The sequence below is a fragment of the Coturnix japonica genome, chromosome 2 (assembly GCF_001577835.2).
Source record: "Coturnix japonica isolate 7356 chromosome 2, Coturnix japonica 2.1, whole genome shotgun sequence".
NCBI lineage: Eukaryota > Metazoa > Chordata > Aves > Galliformes > Phasianidae > Coturnix > Coturnix japonica.
The window spans coordinates 85,419,590-85,442,338 of NC_029517.1; positions in this window are offsets into that span (position 1 = coordinate 85,419,590).

The following is a 22,749-nucleotide window of genomic DNA, read 5'->3' on the forward strand; positions in this document are numbered from 1 at the left end:
TCCTTTTCCAGAAAGTGTCTCATTGTACCCTAAGGCACAGTTGTGGTTGTGTTTCACCAAGGGGATGTGAATCTTCTGTGTGTATTACACTTTTCCAAACCAGATCTAACACTGCTATCAAAATCAGAACAAGAATGTCATAAAACTATCTGTCTGCACAAATGGCTAGTCCATGGGACCAAGATTTAGGATTTGGGTTTGCTTTTTGTGCAGATCTGCAGAGGAGAAAGAAAAAGATGAATCTGTGTTGCTGTACAAGAAAAATATGTAGTCTTTCATTGATGGTATTCAAAATATAGTGACCTTCATTTTTGTTTGTCTATAAGAGTACCAAAATCTTTGAGAAGAGATAGAAAATGAAAAAAGCACTTTACTTGAAATCTCTTCTGGGAAGCAAATATCATTCATCACCAGATCTGTGTAGCAAATATAAACACAGGTCAAGTTTAAAGAAGGAAAAGGCATAAAAACAGAAAGAGAGACCCTTGTCTAGTATACTTCAGAGGCCTAAGATGATAACTTCAAATGAGTGTAGGTGAACAAAAAACTCTTGACTGAGAAAGATGATGTTCTGTTCCTTTTGATTTTTGTCAACTGTATCTTGGGTTGCATTAAAAAATGTTTGTCCAGCATTGATGAAGGGGATTCTCCCCCTGTACTCTGCTATCATGAGTCCCCAACTGGAGTATCACATCCAGTTCTGTGGCCCTCAACACAATAAGGAGATTGAGCTGTTTGAGCTGATCCAGAGGAGGGCCATGATAATGCTCTTTAAAGACAGGCAAGATGAATAATAAATTTTCTAAAAGAAGTGAAAAAATTATGTACACTTTAAATGAAATACATGGACTGTGCATTCTTTAAATTTGCTAAGATACTACATCAATTACAAGTTCACTGCAGTAGCAAGGTACTCAGCTGTATACAGTTTGCCTCCAAATGTAATTATATCCAAAATTGCATTTCTGTATGTTTGGGTTTAGCCCAGCACGCTGCTAAGCATTATGTATCCATTCACTCACTTCCCTTTCAGTAAGATGGGGAAAAGAATTGGAAAAAAAATAAATAATAAAACTCAGGAGTTGTGTGAAGGACAGCTTGGTTCCCAAACCACAGTTCGTTTTGATCCCAGTGAGTTACACAACCTCCAGTCGGAGATGCATCCATCTCGCAGATGGAAATCTTGATAGCCAGCAGATAAAAAGGCTCCAGAGGAAATTAACATATTTTTTCTCTTTGGATAATTGACTGTGGTAGGGATATGATTGCCTAGAAACCCCTCTAATTTTCAGTAAACCAAATAAAACTGCAAATGGAAATATCTCCTGAAGTAAATGCATTGATTACAATGGGCAGGATCAGCAAGATGACTGTGATTCACTTAATGTTTTTTATGGTTAATAAACTAAGCACAAGGATTATTGTTCATGTTAATAATAATGATTCAGAGAGACTTCATCCATTATCACATCTGTATTACACTCTCACAAGCACTACTGAATAAAGTTATGAGGGTTTTCTTTGAGCAGAATTGCATTGATTTGAAACACAATTGCTTCTTTTTGTCTGAGTTTAGGTTCAGCTCCATAATATTTTATACTGATGTTACTGGTTTCTTTTCCATTGATTTCTGAATAACACTGTACTTTTAGTATGTTTATACAAGACAGAATCTATCTGGATTTAGAAAGCCCTAAATAAAGCCGTATGAGACTAAAACTGTAGTAAAAAGTTCCTGGAAGTAACTCTAGGTTTCCTGTTCTACTTTGTGACTGAGAATGTAATGCTAAGCACTCTCTCTAATCTCTAAAGGAATTCATATAAAATACAGGTAAATTTAAATAGGATAGAGTCAAAGCTAATTATATATTTATCGCAAATAGTTTAATCCTTAATATATGGAGTAATCCTTGCATCTACAAAGTAATTACTTGATCTAGAATGGACTGCTCATATGACAATGAGTAAGGTTTCTGGCTGTGCAGTAATTTGTTGGTAACATGAGAGAGAATATAACTGTTCTACCTAAGAAGGCTGAAAGGACAGCATTATAAATTATACAAGTCAAAAATACTAAAGTTATGTCAATTATGAGCTTTTAGGACTAAAGCCTTGTACACTCTTATACACTCTGTAACATACAAAAGAAAATGGCTAGTAAATTTTATGACCTCAATATGATCAAGAATGTCCCAAAAGCCCTCACTACTCACATGCAGTCATGTCTTTATGTTTTATATCACGTATTTAAAAGGAACTATACATTATTTTCAGTATCCAGTTTTCAATGCTCTCATTATAGTGAATGGGGAACAACCACACACACACTTGAATATTTCCTTTGCCTTATTGCAAACGCGTGAAATATGACTTTCACCCATCCCCAACATACCACTTCCCCTAAAGATTTTCCCTGAGGTGATTCATTAATTCCATAACTTATATGGGTGTTACTGGGAGGATTCTTCCAACCATTTTGTCCAAGAGGATTAAATTTATGAACCAGTTTCAAATACTGACATAGTTTTTATTTATTAAAACAATTTATTCATTGTTTTAATGTCACTGGGATAACAATCAGCTTGTAAAATTCCATTTTCCATCTTGAATTTTATATCTTTAAGAATATCTTGATTTTCAGTAACACATTCCTCTTTACAAGAGGTATTTTTCTTTGAAGGAACATAAGTTCAGTGCCTCTTTATCACATTAATGACAGGAATGGTCGGCACAGTAAGAACTTTGTCACTTCTTGTTATCTTGTATGTCATTCAATATCTGTCATTACCTTATGATTAATCCTGCAATTCTATTTAGGTATAGGTTGAATCCCAATCACAGGAAATTCTGTAACAAAAACTTTATGTATTTTATCTACAGTGGGCCCGTAGCATGAAATTTTCTTTCTTTTATCATTAATTTCCTTAAGTTACTGGTTAAAGAAACCAGCATGGAACTCCTAAGAGATGTCATTTCTTTACAGAAAACACTAGTTTTTCTCAACAGTAAAAATCAATGCTTACTATCAAAAGTGACTAAGTTTTTCATATCCTTAGGGCTTAGGAGAAATTAACACTTCAGAAATATCCAGTGAGAAATGTATTAAAAAATGGAAAGCTAGCATGAAATTTGTTTTGTCTTGCACTAATCTTCAGTGGTACCTTAATTTACCTTCCACGACTCTTTCATTTTGACTAATCAAAATGCTCTAAACAAGACAACAAATAAAACGTGCAATGAATTCAACTTTTCTTCAATACCTTCTAAGAACTTAGTAGACAGCTAAATAAGAATGTGTAGTAGCTACATATATGAACATTTTCTAGAGACTTAGGGTAATCAAAGCTCCTGTGAAAAGTTCTATCACATTAAAAAAAAAAAAGAAAAAAGTAAAAAAAAAATCATAGGCGGTAAGTAAAAAGGTGACATTTGTGCTACTTCCAAAAGTCCACAAAACCTCCTGGAAAAGATCTGTACTAACTATTCTACTTATGCTTAGACCAAGCTGGTACATTTAAACAAATCTCTCTTTAAACCATCACATCTGGTTTAAAACAAAGTAAAACAAAACACAAACAAACAAACATGCAATTTTTAAGCAGTTATTTCCCTCAGGTAATCCAGTGTTGAAGGTTATCTATGTCAACACAGGTAACTTTTTCTCAGCAAAGTCTTTGCAGAATGAGGAAAAAGGAGATTTAGCCAGCCCCCTCCTCCCTCCAAAATGGTGTAAACATACACTGAACTAAAAATGCCCACAAAACGTATACAGTTAAGTTCACTCTGCAAATACTTGCCCATCTGTTCAGAAGTAAGGTTGATTACTTATTTCAGTGATATTGTTTTGAATCAGAAACTTGCATGCAGGCTCGTTTCTATTAGCTACCAGTTGCCTACAATTTAAATGTTAAAAATTCAGTTGACTTCTCATTCCCTGACACACCTGCTGCAAATTACAAAAGAAACCACTTCATCTTACATTATTGTATATTAAATGCTTAAATTAAATGCTTACATTATTGTATATGAAAACCTATGCTAATCAGTATTATAAAATTGTCCTTCCATCATATTTGGAAATAAATTTTCTCCCATGCCCTTCAAAACAAGGTTGGACAGAAATTAAGAACTATGCAGAGAATATATGCTTTTTTTTTTTTGTTCGTTTGTTTGTTTGTTTTTGTGGTAGTTAAATACAGTGCTGGCTATTTCTTCCAAATGTTTCCTTTCAGATGCTAAAAATATTGAGCCTAGGTGAACTGATGCCTGAGATGTCAAATGCTCAGTAAAGATGAGGGAAAAACTGTTAACAGAACTTTAATCTCATCTTAATGTATTGATCTCTATTCCTCGGTCAGTGGTAGGAAAATCAAAGACATAACTGTTTCCATATTTCATGACAATTTTTTAAACTCTTACTATTTTTTAACTTTTTAAATCTTTCTCTGCTATGTTTCTGTGGTGCTTTTGAATTTGCCTTGCACTGAACTGCTTGTTAACTATTAAGTTTTACTTATTGAGTTAGCTGCCTTGATTCTATCACATGCTTTCCAGTAGGCAATATATAAAAATATCAGAACTATACAATATCAAATTTAGTCCTATAGGACCCAATCTTCTGCTTCATAAGAGCGACTGTTTCTTTTTAAGCTGTTACCACCTCCAGTAAAGTTTGTCTTTTAAACATGTGTTTAAGCCTCCATAAAGATTAAAATTCATGCATATTTGACTTCCACTACTTTAATCTTGTTGGCCAAAGGTAGGTAGCCTGGTCTCAGGACCATCCCAGAGACAGATGGGGCAACAGACTGAGGAGTCCATGAAGAGAGAAAAAGAAGGTAAAGGAGAATCCAAGGGCTCCATAAAGAAAATTCACTGGTGAGTTAAATTGAGGATTGTGGGGAGTACAAAGGGAAAGACACCTGGGGAGGGTAGCAGTAAGTTAAGGAAAGGAAAAGATATCAGTAAAGGGTGTGACAATCCTTTGAAACCCCTAGATAACCCCCTAGGAACAATGTTGAGGTTCTGAAGTAGCCAGAGATGTGAGACAGGACAAGGAAAATGTGAAAGAAAAGGCTAGAGTGGTGGCCCAGTTCCTACAGCCTCCTTGGGGAGAGGTGCTGAAGCAGTAAAACCCCCAGGAAGAGGAGCTGGACAACTCCTGAGGTAAAAAGGAGTTGAGCATCCCACAACAAAATGGGAATCTCCCCAACTTAAGCCAGAAAGTGATCAGTGATGGGAACAATATTTGAGAAACTGATCCTAGAATAAGGCTGATCCAGAGAAAACCCCTACTTAGGAAGAGTCCAGCACTAAAAAGCCTATCCAGAAATTGACCCTATGTTTTGGGCTATGATAGGAAATTTTGAGAAGTTAGAAACTGAATATGTTCAAATTGCTTTGAAACAATCAGGTGAAGTGATTTCTAGGAAGTAATAGCCTATCTAAATGAAGGAAGTCAGCAAGAAGGAGATGAGACAGAGAGATGACTTAAGAGCAGTGGGTGTTTTTGAGACAGGCTTTAGGACCCAGTGGCAGCGACAAATCTGCAATTGTGAAAAGAGCTGGTGGGAGTATAGAGAGGACCCAGATAAGAAGATAGATAGTGAAAGTAATGAATTTTAGCTGATGTCGGATAACGAAGGGAGAAACAAAGTAGTACTGAAGGGAAGGGAACAAATATGTTGAGATTTTGGTAGCTGTATTAGCTCAAGCACAAACCTTCTCTTGGGGAAGAGGTTTCATGTTTCCTCTGAGAATGAGCACGAGAAAATGCATAGTAATGAGACAGTCAAAACTCCTTTTATGCGGGGGTAATATTATATTGCATGTTAAATATTTGAAAGGACCTGTGAACAAGTTTTCTGTCAGCAATTGGTACCCCAGGAAAACAAAAGGTCAGACCCTTCTTTCAAATGATTAAGTGTGAAAATGGCAAATGTAACACTGTTTTTGTGTTTTGTGTTATTCACACAGAATCACAGAATCACAGAATTGTAGGGGTTGGAAGGGACCTCTAGAGATCATCGAGTCCAACCTCCCTGCCAAAGCAGGCTCCCTACACCATGTCACACAGGAAGGCGTCCAGGCGGGTCTTAAATATCTCCAGAGAAGGAGACTCCACCACCTCCCTGGTGGGAGAAAGCACAGCTGAGCAGGATGCCCTTGTTCATGTAGCCAATTGCTCCAGGTAGGTATTTGTGGGTACAAATAGATGTATCCTGGGCTACCAGATAGTCCAGGTTGTTATTTGCTTGCAAATAACAAATAACAAAGTTAGAGGCACTAACACCTCTGCCCAAGCTCGCTCCAGTTGCCGGCACCACAGACATGCAGATATCTATAATCTGTAGTCTGACTGGTTGCTGGCACTCAGAATCCCCCATACACACAGATGCCCACCTAAAAGAGAGCCCTCAGCTATGAAAATAATTACATGTTAAGCTTAATGAGGACAGACTCTGCTGACAGGTGTGGGGTACCACCAGACCAGTACGCTGGCCAGCAGCCTATTTATATGCAACTAGTCTCAGTTGATCTATTATCTCTCTCTTTTCTTATGTTTGCTTATCCCCAAACCACTCTGATGTTTTTCTTTCTCTGCTTTTGGTTTCTTCTCAAAGCATCCCATAGTAATCTTAGTCTTGTGCAATTCCCAAATGGTCTGCCCCTATACCCCATAATGAGCCCTGTACCCCTTAAGCAGTATCCCCTAACTCTGAAAGGTGGTCCAGAGACCTGCTTCTCTTACTGATTGGTAGTGCTGGGTGTCATCCAGCCCTTGACTGATCACACCAGGGCAGGTGCTGGGGGCAGGGCTGCATTTCTTAAGGCAGATCGTTGGGGTTTCCCTACCCATTCTCATGTTTCTAAGCTCTTTCACATACCGCTGGAGCTGAGCTTTTTTATCACCCCACCTCAAGGTTTCTGGGCAGAACAAAAGAGATCCTATTGCTAAAAATCATTCATCCTTTATTTTACTGCTGAGTATCTCGCCCTACTGCAGATGAACATACAAAATCAAAGCAAGTATCTGCTGCTGATTTGAAGCATAACAAAGCAAATGTTTGATGTAAAATAAAATAAAAAAGCAAAGAAAAAAATATAAAGCAATGGAAAAGTGTAGTGTTCATTTTCCTGCAGAAATGAACAGGAAAGTACAGCTCTGAAACCAAGATCTTCAGTATATTCCTGTATATTCTGACTGATGTTTCTGATGTTTGATTTGGCATTATCTGTAGAGGGGAGGATATTAATTGCTGTCTAGCAAGGGAAGGCTACAGGGTTTTTATTGTTCTGGGGAGAGGTGGTGAAGTGGAGGTTGGTGCAAAAAGAAAAAAAAAAATAATTGCTTAACGAGACTCAGTCTTTAAGCCAACAGATTATGTTACTTGAAACATAAGAGGCGAAAAACCCCAGCAGAAACCACTTCATTCTTACCAATACTCCATTAGGCCTCTGGAGTGACTTGTTCCCAGGTTGACTCCTGGTCATTTACAGAGGATATTTACACTTTGGATATATGTAACAATTATCTTTTGTAGATAAAATCTTTTGTTTTGTTCTTCTCCCACAGAACTCTGTGTGGTAAATAAGCTTATAGCTCTCCTTTTTATAATGACTGTCTATTTAAAGTTATTTAGAAGTGATAGGCATTTTGTTTAAACACTATTTAATGTATTCAGCTTTCAGCGAGAAACTGTGAGTATGATCATTATTACCTATGCCATATATGTTAGCTTGCCTGACATTTATAATACTTGTTGCTTGAAGAACTTCACTATAATTAAGGATAAAAATCTGTCTTGTTCATGTGTGTTGGAGGTAATAATGATAGGCCTTGTATGCCAAGCTGAGTGAATTCTGGCAAACCTAGAGAATGGTTGAGAACCAAAAAAAGGTTGGAGGCTGGCACATTTAAATAAATAAATAAATAAATCCCTTTGTGGCTTTTCTTCACTAATTTGACTATTATTTAAAATGTCCTCTAGCAGCACTGGTCACATTAATTGTATAATGATTTTCTCATATTAAACCCATGGTAATTAAAATGTTCAGAGACTACTTCTTATTCCTTCTGTAATATAATGTTTCCACTTGATTGAAAGTGAACTGCAACTTGGCCTTTATGTTATGTCTGCAAAAAAACAGGACTACTGGGAGCGTGTGGATCAATTAAACAATGTTCTTTTGTAATGAGGGTTACATCATTCTGCCAATGATAAAAATGTGTAACTGAATCTGTCACTTGTGATATATGCCATCTTCTTAGCCTTGTGACACTAACCAATCAGGAGGCAACTCTCAGCTCTAGCTTTCCATTGATTCTTGCACGTTCTGTTTCAGAAGTCAGTAAAACTGTGCATCAGCTTATTATGAAATACTGAGTTGATAATCAGCTACTCCAGGCTGAACACACAGAAATATGGATTTTGAGCTGAGAATGTCATTTGTGAACACTTCTCTAACCTGTATTTGCATTTCTCACCATGCCTTTTGTACAGCAGTAGTATTGTCTCAAGTCACGGCCAAGTTTCCAGGGCTGGCAGTAGAGCAAACACCAGGAAATCTGGCTTTGTGGTACCAGGCATGCTGAGCACTGTAGCAGAAGATATTATAGTAATCAATTCTACATACTTAGCTCTTGGTGGGGAAAAAAAAAAAAAAAAAAGTAATAAAAAGGAAGGCTTGAATGACTTGTGGGGTTTATGCATCTCTCACAAAGAGACAAAGAATTCCAGCTATTAGCTGTGGAGATGAAGTTGGGGCTTACCACTAAACAGAAAGACCCAAAGAACATCTAAGGAGCAATGTAAAAGGATCCTAGTCGCAGTGAGGATGGATCACTCTGAAGGAAACTCATCATGAGAAGACCATGGGGAAACTGTGGAAACAGCACTGTAATGCTCTGTGGAGTAAAGAAGGTCACTGCCTAAGGAGCTACAGGGAGGAGTTCATCTGGGGCCATTGTGTTCTATTGGGTGTTTTGTAAAGGAACTGTGAGAATGTATGAGACTTGTAGATTGTTTAGGGAAGGAACCAAATGGAATGATAAAGATGAATTGAGAAGGAACAAGTGTAAGAAAATAAATAGAGAGAAAAAGAGGTAAAATAGTCTGGTCAAAGTATAAACAAGAGTTTGTTTAGTATGCTTGCCTTATTCCATGCTTGATTTTGTTCCTACCAGACCCTATTTCCAATACACTTGCAGGGGCTTCCTTCCATTTATGAGCAAATGCCAGTGAACTTCAAGCTTCTTTTGGCATATGATGAGCACAATAGGAGTGCCACTTGGAGGAGAGGGATCACAAAATGCAGCAACTGGGAGAGACCAGGAGTCAGCTATTTCATGGGCCAATAAAGGAGAGATCCATGTGATGTGAGGTTGTGAATTCCACTAGAAGACTTCACTCATGATTGGCTGGACAGGGACAGGATGGGTTTGTCAATGCTGCTCAGGTTCATGCAAGTGTTGTGTGTTTCCCTGTGGGTACCTGTGCTGGTACTGTGTTGGCACTGAAATTTTAAGTTGCATATCATTAGTAAGACCACATACATACATACATATGGAGTCACAAATATATGTAATTCTTATGCTTACAATTATATATTGGTCATATATATGTATACAGTACCTTTTAAACAACATATAGTTAGCATATTTTTGTGAGTTAGTCCTGGCAGGTGGCACAGAACCACAGCCTCTTGCTCACTCTGCCCCACGGAGCTTGGGGAGATAACTGTAAGAACAAAAGCGTACACACAAATAAAAAAGACGTGGATTGAAATAAAGAGAGCTTAAAAGGTAAAGCAAAGCTGTTCAAGAAAAGCAGGGCAAAATAAGAAATGCATTCACTACTGCACATCACCAGGCAGGTGTTTAGCTGCTTTCTTGGAAAGGAGGACTTCACTATGCAGAATGGTTACTTTGGAAGACAGACTCTGTAACCACAGACATTATTCTTCTTTCCCTGAGATTTTACTCTTGAGCATGATGTCATACTGTATGGAACATGTCTTTAATCCATTTGGGTCACCCTTTCTGTCCCTTGCACACTCCCAGTCTATTCACCAGAGGACAAAGTGCAAAATAGGGTAGGCCTTGATGCTGTGCAAGCACTGCTCAGGAGTAAGATTGGTTTGTGCTCAACATTTTTTGCTCACAAATCCAAAATACAGAACCATATGGGCTGCTATAAAGGAAAGAACATTGTCTCAGCCAGATCCAGTGCACATCTTATCATCTGCCAAGCTGTGCCAGTACCCAGTACAAGTGGAAGCTATGAAAGTTATTTTCTTTAAGATACAGTTGATTCTCTTGAGACTACATCAGTAGGAATGGAAAAAAGAACAGCAGTAATGAGCCATTTCTTGATAATATGGATCTACAGCATTTAAAATCCTCTGCATTACTAAATAGCATTTATAACAGATGCTTCAAAATGTCATGCACAAGTAATAAGATTGAAGTCGTACCATCCTGTTTACTCATGGCTATGTCACCAGGTTTTCTGCTATTAGAAAAGCTGTATAGTCCATGCCTGAAATTGTTTTCAAGTACAGAACATGTGAAAATACAATCTGAATGTTTTGTTTAGTTGACAAAAGCTAGAAAGTATTTCAAATTGTTTGGAAAACCAAATCCAATACATGTTTTTCATTTTATCTGAAGCTGTCTGCTCTATCCCTTAAAAACAACAACAACAAACCATGGCCAGCTGTACATCAGAAAGAAACTGAAAAATTAAAACTTGCTGACTTTTTCCACTGGATCCTCTACATGAATTTACATGCTTACTTGCCTGTTGTCTCAAGGATGATTTTGCTGAGCACAAAGACAGCACTTGGGATTCCAAACATATTTGCTGAAGTGCAGTTAATGTGAATTTGAGAACATGACAGCATACCAATCAATGCGTTTGTTGAAACAAACCGAAAAGGCAAATTGTGTTTCTCTTATAGATTCCCTGAAATACCTTGAGGTTGCCTCAAGGGCAATTTTGATCTTTTAAAAGTATTGGGAGAATGCCTCTTTCTATGTTTTCTATGGGAGTCTGACCAAGAAGGGGTACTTGTGTTCATAGACTTCCCTTAGAGATGGATGAAAGTTAGACCTGACAGATCTCTGGGGCAAGATTAGTGCATAAGAAAACCTTATATCTGTGCAGTCAGGGCCAAGGGGTACACTTTCTTCTGGCTGTGTAAGTGCTATCATACTGAATGTTCAAAATGCTTAAGCAAGCATCTATTCCTGAATATCTGGATATCTGCTGTTCTGGTCCAAGCATGCTACATAACAACACAATGAAATGGGAAATGCCACAGATGTGTAATCATAATTCATTCTAGTCACTATTTTCTTTACTTCAGCTCAGATAGAAAACATGAGTTATACTTATTTGAAAGCAAGAACTGCTTCTTTAAATCAGTTTTTTGTTGTTCCTTTTTTTTTTTTTTTTTTTTTTTTTTTTTCCCCCCCCTACAATCTGACTTTAAAAAATATTACAGGTCATTAGTCTCATATGATCAGTTGAATACAACCTATTTTGCGTATCACCATCAAAATCTTGCTCATGGGAGGAGATAGTACTACACCCTAGATACATATAATAAAACTCAATAATTTATGAACTTTTCTAGCCATTATTAGTCCAAGTGTGTTTTTATAGGAAAAGAAATAATATGGTATAATTTAGTTGTGCATACACATTTCTTTGTTTCTTTGTTTCTACCCCATTTACTGCAGTTAAGTAGACTCTTCCTCTGCTCCTTTGGGTCCTAAAGTCATACGCTTTGCTGCTTGCAATGGGCACCATCATTAGTAGCAAGTTATCAGTATCTGAGTCCTTTGCCAGACAGAGGAAGAAAAAAAGAAAAAAAAAAAAAAAAGGGAAAAAAAAAAAAAGATAGAAGAGAGAGGAGAATAATGAAAGGAGAGAAGAAGAAAACTTTCAAACCAAAAGGTAAAATTTCCTAAGGCTCAAGGTATTATCTTCCTTCTGACATATCTTGAAATTTCTACTGAGGAAGACATACAGACTCCATTGATGAACAGATTTCTTTCAGAATTTCTGAAGAGCTGTCAGTACCAGCAGTATTTTTTTTATTTGCCTGGACAGGTCTTACAAAGCATCAGTCAAACCTGCATCAGACTTTTAAAACCTTATGTTCTATCTGTTTTTGTTTATCTGTGTAGAAGGGCCCCTGCTCACAACAGAAAATAAACAAATAAATAAATAATATAAAAAACCACCATATTTTCTCTTATTGTTTTAAGTAGGATTCAGAGGAATGCACTCCTGTGTACATGTAATAATTTCAATTTTGCCCTTGGGACTTAAAATCTAAAGTATTGCTGCATTATTGTAGTTTGAAATTGTTCGATCATAGCAATATATTAATATAGGATCATTGTTTGTTTTCAAATATTTGCTCATTCTTCTCTGAGAGAGGCAACTAACTTCAGCTGTTAAGATCTTATGAATTGAAGAAGGTTGGACTGGGTCAAAGTTTGAATAGAAAACCACAGCAGTTTTTTGCAGTGGGAAAAGAACCCTGGGGTGCTTTGGAAAGTAGCATCATGATACAATAGCTGTATAAATTTGTGTTACTCGTACTGAATAGCATTTATTTTCCAATGTGACATTGAATATAGTGATATTATTTAGCTTTTAATATCTTGAAACGATATCTAATACAATATAATTTATTAAAATGTTGTGTATTTTAATTTTTGTGGATGATTATGTTCCTTACACGGAAAGCCCATGAGTTTAAATTTACCCCTTGCTTATTGGCATGACAAATGCATCCTTACAGCATTTTTCCAAATTGTCTTTGCTTGAGGCTGTGCCTGCAACTTACAGAGACTATCAAAGGAAAATGGTGACTGAGATTCAAACTGAACTGAGCTGGAGGGATACACCATTCTTTTTAAAGTTTATTTCAGATCTTTAAATCAAGATGTTTTTAAAAATGCAGTCAATCACAAATACATGAAACAGCATTTGAGTTTTGTAGTTGAATTTTCTTTTAGCTTTCTACTACAGGTGCAAAGAGTCTTTAAAAAAAGGAGAACAAGAAGGAGTTTTTAAAGTCCCATACTAACTGAAAACAACATAAAGATAAAATAGAATATGTCTTTTTTCTTATTCTCATTCTTTTATGAAGAAGTAATTTTGAGGGGACACACTAAATGTTTTTATTTCTGCATAGTTGCTAAAAAATGAAAGAACCTGTACATTTAACAAAATCTTGCTTCAGTAATTCTGAGGATTATCTGAAAGTTAAAACTATTAATTTCTACCAGGATAGGAGGAAAAAAAGAAAAAATAATAAAATAAAAAATAAAAATAAAATAAAATAAAAAAAGGTGAAACCAGAATCTTCTAGCTTTTTATTGTGTTAAGAAACATGTTTTCTTGTTGCTAAATTTCCATTACATTGACTATTTGTTTAACTAGTTATAAGAAATTAGACATCTTGGGTTCATTTCAACAAATAACAAAACAAACAAACAAACAAAAAAATCTGAAAATTCAGTATGTTATAATGAGTTACAACAAATAAGGGCACCTGATCTAGACCAAATGTCATAACCTTCTTTTACTTCCTATGTAAAAAATCTCATTATTTTTTAAACAAAGTGTGAATTAATTTTACTGCATTTCCTCACCACATCAGTTACTCAAGCTAGACTGTGGGTTATGTCTGGAGTGTGGCTATCAGTGACTACAAGCTCTTCAGAAGGCACAGGTGGGGAAGGCGGTGTTAGTATCTACACCAAGAAGGGAATAGAATGTGAAGAGCTGTCCCTAAAGAATAGTCATGAGCAAGTCAAAAGCCTATGGGTGACAGAGACCAAGGCAGCAAAGGGAGCCTTGTGATCAGTGCCTACTTCAGCAACCCAATCAAATAGAGCCTGTTGATGAAACCTTCTACCTCCAGCTACAGGAAGTGCTGAAATCACAATTGCTTGTTCTGCCTGGGGACTTCAACCACCCAAAGAAGAAAAAGTAGCATGGTAAGCTGCGGGCAATCCAGGAGGCTCCTGGGGTGCACTGAGGACAACTTCCTGAGTCAGATAATAGATGGCCCTATCAGGGAGGATGCAGTACTGGACATATGGCTCACCAGTACAAATGAACTGATTGGTGACACCAGGAGTGGAGGCTGCCTGGGCTGTAGTGACCATGTCATGGTGGAGTTCATGCTCCAGAGGGATATGAGACAACCAAAGAGTAAAATTAGGGCACTGAATTTTAGGAAAACCGACTTCCAGCTCTTCAGGGAATTAGTCAATTAAACACCGTGGGTAATTGTCCTCCTGGGTAAGGATGCAGAGTAGAGCTGGTAGATCCTTAAGGAACCTTTCCTCAGCATGCAAGAGAGCTCTGCATCCCCAGATGTAGCAAGTCAGTAAAGGAAGATGAGCATGGCTGAACTGGGACATGCTGGTCAAACTGAAGAGCAAGAACAAAATGCAGAGGCAGTGGAAACAGGGACAGGTAACATGGGGAGAGAATAAGGAAGCTGCTAGGCTGTGCAAGGATCAGGTTAGGAGAGCCAAAGCCCACCCTCAACTAAACTTGGCAAGGGGTGCCAAGAAGAACAAGAATAGCTTCTATGAGTATTTCAACCAGAAAAGGAAAGTCCAGGAGGGTGAACTTTCCCCCAGTGAGTGATACAGGCAAGTTGGTAACAACAGACAAGAGAAAGGCTGAAGTACTTGATTTTTTTGCTTCAGTCTTCTCTGATAACTTCTTTTCACGGAGTCCTCAAATGTTTGGTTTGGTAGGATTGGGGAAGCAAATTCCCTCACACTGTAAGTGAAAATCAGGTTCGTGACCACCTGAGGAACCCGAACATTTATAAGTCTATAGGTTCCAATGAGATTCCTCTAAGAATCCTGAGGGAATGAGCTGATGTAGTCACCATGCCACTCTCAATGATATTTGAAAAGTCTTGGCAAGTCAGATTGGGTCCCTGGTGGCTGGGAAAAAAAAAAAAAAAAAAAAAAAAAAAAAAAAAAAGCAACATTTTTAGGCAACGTTTTTAAGAAGGGCAAAAAAGATGACCCTAGGAACTACTAACCTGTCAGTCTCACCTCTGTGCCAGGAAGGATCATGGAGTAGATTCTCTTGGAAGCTATGCTAAGACTCCCTAAGGAAGAAGGGTGATATGGGAGAACCAGCATGGCTTCATTATATCTAAGCCCTTGTCAAAAATACGATCAGAGTACCTGAGTACCTGTGCTGGTATTTCCTTTAAAGCCTGTTAGGTCTTTTTGGCACTGGCACTGCAGAAGTAAGTTTGAGAACTGGCTGATCGACACAAAAATGTGTTAGTTTTCATCAGTGTGGTTCCTGTGTAATAGAGTGAAGTTACGGGGATGGGAATCTAGATCAGTAGGAGAAAGACATATGATTCTAAAATACCCATTTATATATGAAGTTTTGAAATACAAAATATATGTTTAAATTACCATTCTATTTCAAGGTTCATGAAAAGGAAGAGGTATATCTCAAAGGAATAATGATAAAATCATTGGAAGAAGTTAGAGAAGACCAATAATGTACTCTCATTCAGATCACAGTATCCTACAAGTATAATATTCTCAACATCTATAAACACTAAAAATCTAAAATATGACTGTGTAATGGTGTGATACCATGTTATTACATATGATAGGTATCAGTCTTTATGTTTAAGCAAAAACTTGTCATATGTGAGAAAAAGGTTGTATTTTGAGCATTTTCTAAATTTATTATGTTGTTAAAATTTGAAGAGAGTGTGTATAGTGGCTTTTTATATTTTTATATTGAAAAATAATTTTGCGAAGCTGAGATTTCAGATTCTGCTAGTGCAAAAAGCTCTCTGAAAATTGACCTGTTGTGCTTTGCCTCAAAGGAATTTTTTATGGCACTCACAAGAAAGCTGACATGCTTTCATCAATTTTTCTGTTATTTTTCAGAAGCAGTTGTTCCAAAAAGTATCAGTAGAATCCACACTAAATGCTCTGCTTCTCAGATCCAGCCAACACAGGAAAGTCATCCCTGCCAATCTTTTGAGTTTTTGCCTGTGAGAATATGCATATTCTAAAAACGGCATCTGTGCCACGATCTTATAGGAATACTCAAGTGATATGCTGTGAAATGGAAAAGAATTTGAGCCTTTCTTTCCAGGCCTTCCAGAAGGAATACTTACTCTTTGAAGCGAAACTCATATATCTCTTTATGCACTTGTTTCTCTCATGGACCTACTATAAACAGATGGACCTGGTGTAATCAGAAGAAGGAAGACTGCCAATTGTTTCAGTAGAGGACATGGTTCTTCAAGGTGCTGAATGCTAGCTAAAAGCAGAGGCTAACGCCCTTAGTCCACTTCAGAAGTCAACAGTGGTTTAACCACGCTTAGTATTTACAAATGTAAATTAGCCAGTTGTTGCTCCAGTGGCAGGCTGAGATCACTTAATGCTCCAGCTTGTCATTCTGAAGTCAATTAAAAATCCAGTTTGAAAACCTATGCCCAGAATATGCTCCCATGCATACTGAAGTGAGTCAGAACTTGTGAATGATGGTATAACACCCCATTGTTCTTAGTTTGAGGGTGAGCACAGGTTTGAAGTAGTGACTGTGTCTTCCTGACCAATCTTTTAATAGCCTTTCAAAAAAATTAAGACATTTTCTATTTTTTATCTATTTTTAAATTAATTAACTTTTCAATATTTTTTTTTCTCTTTTCTTTTTCTTTATGGTACTTTACTAAACATTTCTTTTTTTTTCTTTAATTTCCTCAGTTACTCCTCCTTATTTATTTTGATGAAGTTCTAATTTCAATAGGTTTCCTTACACTAAAGTAATCTCATCTTCCTTGCAAAAGGGCTAATTGTAAAAAAAAGCTTCAGAGACTTGTTACTCTGCCTATCAAAATATTGAGTCCACAGGATTTTTTTATTTTTATTTTTAATGCAAGCAGTATATTAGCAATTGCCATTTCTATTATTCTTGTGATTAATCTCATGGGAAGAGGTTACCTTTAAACAATAGAAATATGGACTTTAATGACTTCTACAAAATGAGATCTGGGAGAAGCGAGAGCAAGCCAAGGTTGTTCCATTCTATTGCTTTCAATTATTCCATAATATTTTAGTTATTGTACTCAAGACATTTAATTCAAGGCAATGATTATAGAGAGATCAAATGTCTCCTCTTAATTAAGGTCTCAATAAGAGTTCCATTACAAACCTGTACAGTGTTGCTTTTGTTTTTGTTTTTTTTCCCTTGCCTCTGGGGATTGTTTTTGTCTTAATTATTTTTAGATGAACTTTTAAACAGAGTTAAAGCTACCTGAGAAAATATGAAGGAAATTGCTAGTTGTTCTCCAGAGAGAAATTTAGAACGACACTCCAACCAAGGTTATTCTTTTTACTCTGAAGCACTACTGATAATTAATTTGAGAATATAAAAGCAAAACAAAGGAAAAAAAAAAAACAAACCCAAAATTTACTCCTTATCTTAACCTTCAGACTCTCCAGATATCTATCCTTTATTTAGCATGTAGCTAATGCAGTACTATTACAGTTTGTTTTTCACATATGTCAGTTCATGGGAAATGTGCTAGGTAAGGGTAGTAAGACAGCAATGGAAGAAGAGACATCCATAATGAGTGTTTAATTGATTACATTTGCAGAAACAAAAGTGAATTATTTTTCCAACTTCCTTAGTTATCGTCTGATACATGCAACGTATATTTATGTTTTATTGAAATACAGAATTCTTGCAATGTGAAATGCTTGGACTGAAAATTATGTTTCAATAAACACAGCAGTCACAGTTCTGGTGAGAACTTACTTAGAAAATGGATTTACTCCATACTAGATGAATATGTCTGAAAAAAGGATAGAGGAAGATCCAGCCTGAAATGAACTGATTAGCCCATACTAGTTAATAAGGCTGGCCTCCTTACCGACTTTTTTTATTTTTCAAGGTGGAAAGTGGGAGAGAGGAAGGAAAAAGTACTGTCCTATTATGATCTGAATTTTTTTTTAATATGGTATATTTCTACAGTGTGCCCTTTCACAGGGTTGCGACCAAAATTCAGACACTGATAGAGCTTAAGATGAAATCTAGCTTGAAATTAGAAGAAAACAGAGATCTTTGCTTTCATTATGCTTTGATAAGAACATCTCCACATGATCATACAAGTTTTTTTGGGTTTTTTTTTTTGTTTCTTTGTTTGTTTAAATCTAGACAATCAACAACTTCAAAATTATGATTTTGATTTTACACTGTATTTTCATTAATCACAGAATGGAACCCTTGTAGATGCTGGGATTTCTGACTGGTAGAAACATCATTCTGTATTTCTTCTATCCTTATTATACACCTTTGTTAGCAATATGGAAAGTCTTAAATGAATTGCTTCCTTGAAGTCTAAGAGTAAGCATTAAAGGCATAGAAATTATGCAAACACAAATTTCAAACAAACAAACAAAAACCTGATTCAGTAATTGGTATGTATGACTGAATTAAAATTGTCATAAATGAATGAAAATTTAGACTTAAAACTCAGATGTGTTGCATTTTGGCCAGGAAAGAAATTTCATCTGAACATGAACATACTGACTATGAACAATAAGGCTTTTTTAGTCCTCAGAAGAGCAGCTATTAAAACAGATAGAAAAATGTGTTTTCAAACTTAAGATGTTTTTTTGTTTGTTTGTTTGTTTGTTTGTTGGTGTTTTTTGTTTGTTTGTTTTTTAATCATTGATTCTTTAGAATCCATGTAGAAATATATATGTAAGTATGCATATGTTTGCTTATTCCACCTGAGGCTTTATGAGTGCAAATGAGTATCATGCTTATCCCACTTTACATAAAGAAGCTCTCAATGTATATTTTTACCATCCTCAATGATTATCCAGTCCTTGAAGGGAAACTTCTTTTTCCTTAGAGGGTAAGGAACAAATACAGACATAAAATGCTCGAATCTAGGTGGATCTAGCATGGAGTTCCTTCATTCATATGCTTGAGCTATATGTAATAGAAAGAAATTGATTTGTAGTGAAGCTTTTTGAAAGTGTCTTCAGGCATGAGCTGATTTGAGAAGCAACCACTTTCAAAATGCATTCTCTATTGAAGAGTGAATATGTTGCTTACTTTTTTTACTTAGAAATGTCTATCACATTTATGCTTTTAGATACATTTAGACTGGTTGTTTTGCTTTGTTTGAATTCTTTTTTTCTTTTTATTTTTAATCCTAAAATGATTGGAATCAATTTAAGTAAAGAAAAATACAGAGATGTCAGTCATTTTGAACAGAATTCACAAGGATTTACAACAATTTTAGCACAATCAGAAGACTATACTCAGAAAGATTGTAATTGTAGAAAAATTATCTGCAGTAAGCAATGTTTGCTTTTGGCATTGTGGTGTTTTTACAGCATTTGCATTATGCTTGTGTTTGCCTGACGTTCTTGGAATTTTAAAGAGAACAGGGTAGCATAAGATAAACTCATTGATTTCTCTAATCTGCTGGTGCTGAACTTGTTACCATTTTGAGAGAGCACAGCGCATCATGTATATTTGATTGCTGCAGATGAGCAGCAGGACATTGCATGGAATGTTTGAGCTCTTATTTCACTTCCATGTTGGCAAGTGATTCTTTTGCGCCAAGTCGATGGCTCAGAAAGAACCCTATTCTCCAAGTGCATAAACAGGAAATAGCCTTGTGTAAGGGGATAGGCAAAACGCAATCTGCTTTTTATTGACAGTTCTTTTCCTGCAGTATCTTTCGAGAAAGGTCATTCCCTCTGGTCCTTCTGCTTCTTCTACAGATGATTCAAGTTACAGTTAGTGTTGTGAATAGAAATGCAGTGCCATTAACACCCCATAGTGCTAACCTTTATTTTAATGAAATATTAATTCCCACAGAAATAGGCGGCAAGCTGTTAAAGAGTTGTGTCTGACATGTGTATGAGAGGCTGTGTAAGTTAAAAGGACAAGAAAAGTGTACAGAATGTGGAGGTCTTCAACTATTCCTTATATTCTGGGCATTTAAGTAGATTTAAATATTAAGTGAATCTTACAGAAACTTTTGGCAGACAATTTAACAATTTTCTCCCATAGTAATTGTGTTTAAATATTAAGTTTTATTTGAGATTAGGCTACATAGTACAAAGGCCAAGACTCCCTGTTATTCTCTTATGGAGACCAGTAGAATCCTGTTATTTTTCAATCTGAACATTTTCATACAGCGAACATTAATTAAATCAATATTTAATTGTCCTTATTTTTTTCTTTAGTCTGATAGTTGTTTGTTTGTTTGTTGTTTTTTGTTTGCTTTACTGGTTAAACTATTACAATGCTAGCTATATTAACTGGAAAAAGTCTCTCTCCTCTGTTGCTGCAGAAGAATTTGAATAGCTTGTCACTATCTGCCAAAACTATGATCAGTGAATGTGCAACCGAAGACAGGTGGGAAAATGTTGGGAAGTGGGATGCATAGGTGTGTGCAAGACAGTGAATATTCAGGGTAACATGGAATCAAGAAGACACAGTAGTTGGGGGAGATAAACAGGAGAGATGATTTGCAAAAATAAAAACAGATTGTGTGCACGAGACATGTACAGACTCGTTCATGCTGTACCCTCTCGAAAAATGAAGTTCTGCAGTATATCATCCCTTGTCCTTACATACTGGCATTATTTAGCACTTGTGCTATGGTAAAGGCAAGCATACTGTGTGCTGTGTGTATTGAAGAAGCTGCAGGACAATAAATTCAGAGGAATATTACCATCATTGGCAGCAAGAAGTCTAATTGTTTTTAATTTAGACTGTGTTATGAGTTAGAGTTATAAAAGTTTGTTGTCTATGATAGTACAGGTACAAAATGACTTTTTTTTTTCTTTTCTTTTTTTTTTTTTTTTCCCCCACAAACAGGCATAAGAACTGCAGTTAGGGCAGAACTATATGTTTCAGGTTTGTTTCACAGAATTTATACTGTGCAGCCTGATTACAGTGTTGCCTTTCTATCAGCTGCTCAGAAGCAGGTACTTATGATGACCAGTGCTGTCAATTCAGTAGGGCCATGTAGGCTGGGGAAAAAGCCCTCAGAAGATTCAGAAGAGAAGTCGTTGATTAATAAACAGATGTCAAAGCACAGACAGATTCAGATTCTCACTTTAAGGTTTTACTATAATTCATATTAGGACTAGCATAAGTAATTGAGGTATAGAACTTTCCTAAAAGTAAGCCCGTTGCTTACAGTAGCCTGGGTTTCAACATGCTGCCTGTCCTCTCTCCCTGCTCATTCTTACTTTCTGAGAGGAAACATCATAAGTAACTTCAACCCTCTCGGTAGAGAATTTATTGCTAACCTACATGCATTCAAAGTTGTTATCTTAGGTCTCTGAAGTAAACTAGGCAAGGGTCTCTCTTTCTGTTTTTATGCCTTTTCCTTCTTTAAACTTGACCTGTGTTTATATTTGCTACACAGATCTGGTGATGAATGATATTTGCTTCGCCAGAAAGAGATTCCAAGTAAGTCGCTTTTTTCATTTTCAGGCTCTTGTCTAAGATTCATACTTCTTATAGACAAACAAAATTGAAGGTCATGCATTTTGAATTCAGCAAATGAAAGACAACTATTTTCCTTGTACAGCAAACCAGTCCCCATATTTTCCTTTCTCTTTAAAAAAAAAAACACAAAAAAAAAAACAAAAACAAAAAAAAAACCACCAAAAACAAAAAGACACCCCAACCCTGCAAACCCTACAAAAAAGGCGATTCCTTTTTTCCCGTTGGCTTTCCAAAACGCAAATATTGACTAAAAATGCTAACGTTTAAATAAAAGAAAAATACTTTAGAATTTCTTACTAGAAATAGAAATTCTTACTAGTTTAAACAGATTGGGTGTTAATATTACTGATGTTGTAGTGATGTTTTCTATGGTCCATAATACTAATTTATTTTTCTACAATTAATTATTTTTTGCCATTAAGCATCCAAACCTGTGCATGAGATCCAAATTCCAAATCTTTGGTCTAGTTCCCCAAATTAGACAAATAGCAGTGTTAGATCTGGTTTGGAAAAGTGTAACGCACACAGAAGATTCAAATCCCCTTGGTGAAACACAACCCTCACTGTGCCTTAGGATACAAAGAGGCACTTTCTGGAAAAGGAAGGAAGGTGATAATAAATACACTCTGTTTGTGGCTAAAGGTTATACAACCCAGAAGATTACTCAAAGCAGTGTCTGCAAAGTTCCAGTCACACCTTATAACATTGCTGAGTGAGCGGTGATTCTGGACGTGGCTCATTCATCTGCAGCTGAAAGTACACAAGCAGCTACCAACCCCCATTTTAGCTTTCTTAGTCAGCATTAGCATATTCTACGTGTGAACATGCACTCTACTTTTTATTAAAGTTTTACTTTTTGAAGTTGAGGCCTCATCAGTTGCAAGGCAATGTGTTACGGGGAGAAGAGGGTTTCCAATTCAAGGGGTTTCTAATGCATTAATTCTTTCCAAGTTCTTGCTCTCCCCTTCATCCTCTCCACCACAAGCACACATGGGTATAAAAGCAGAAAGCCACAGAATATGGAGATTTCATTCATAATTGATGTGTTGGAAACATCTTAAAGGAATTATAACCACCCCAGGTTTTGCATTTCTGATCTATGAAAATGTTACATATCTCTTGAGAGTTGCCTGCAAACACAGATCTGTGCACCAGTATCGCATCCACA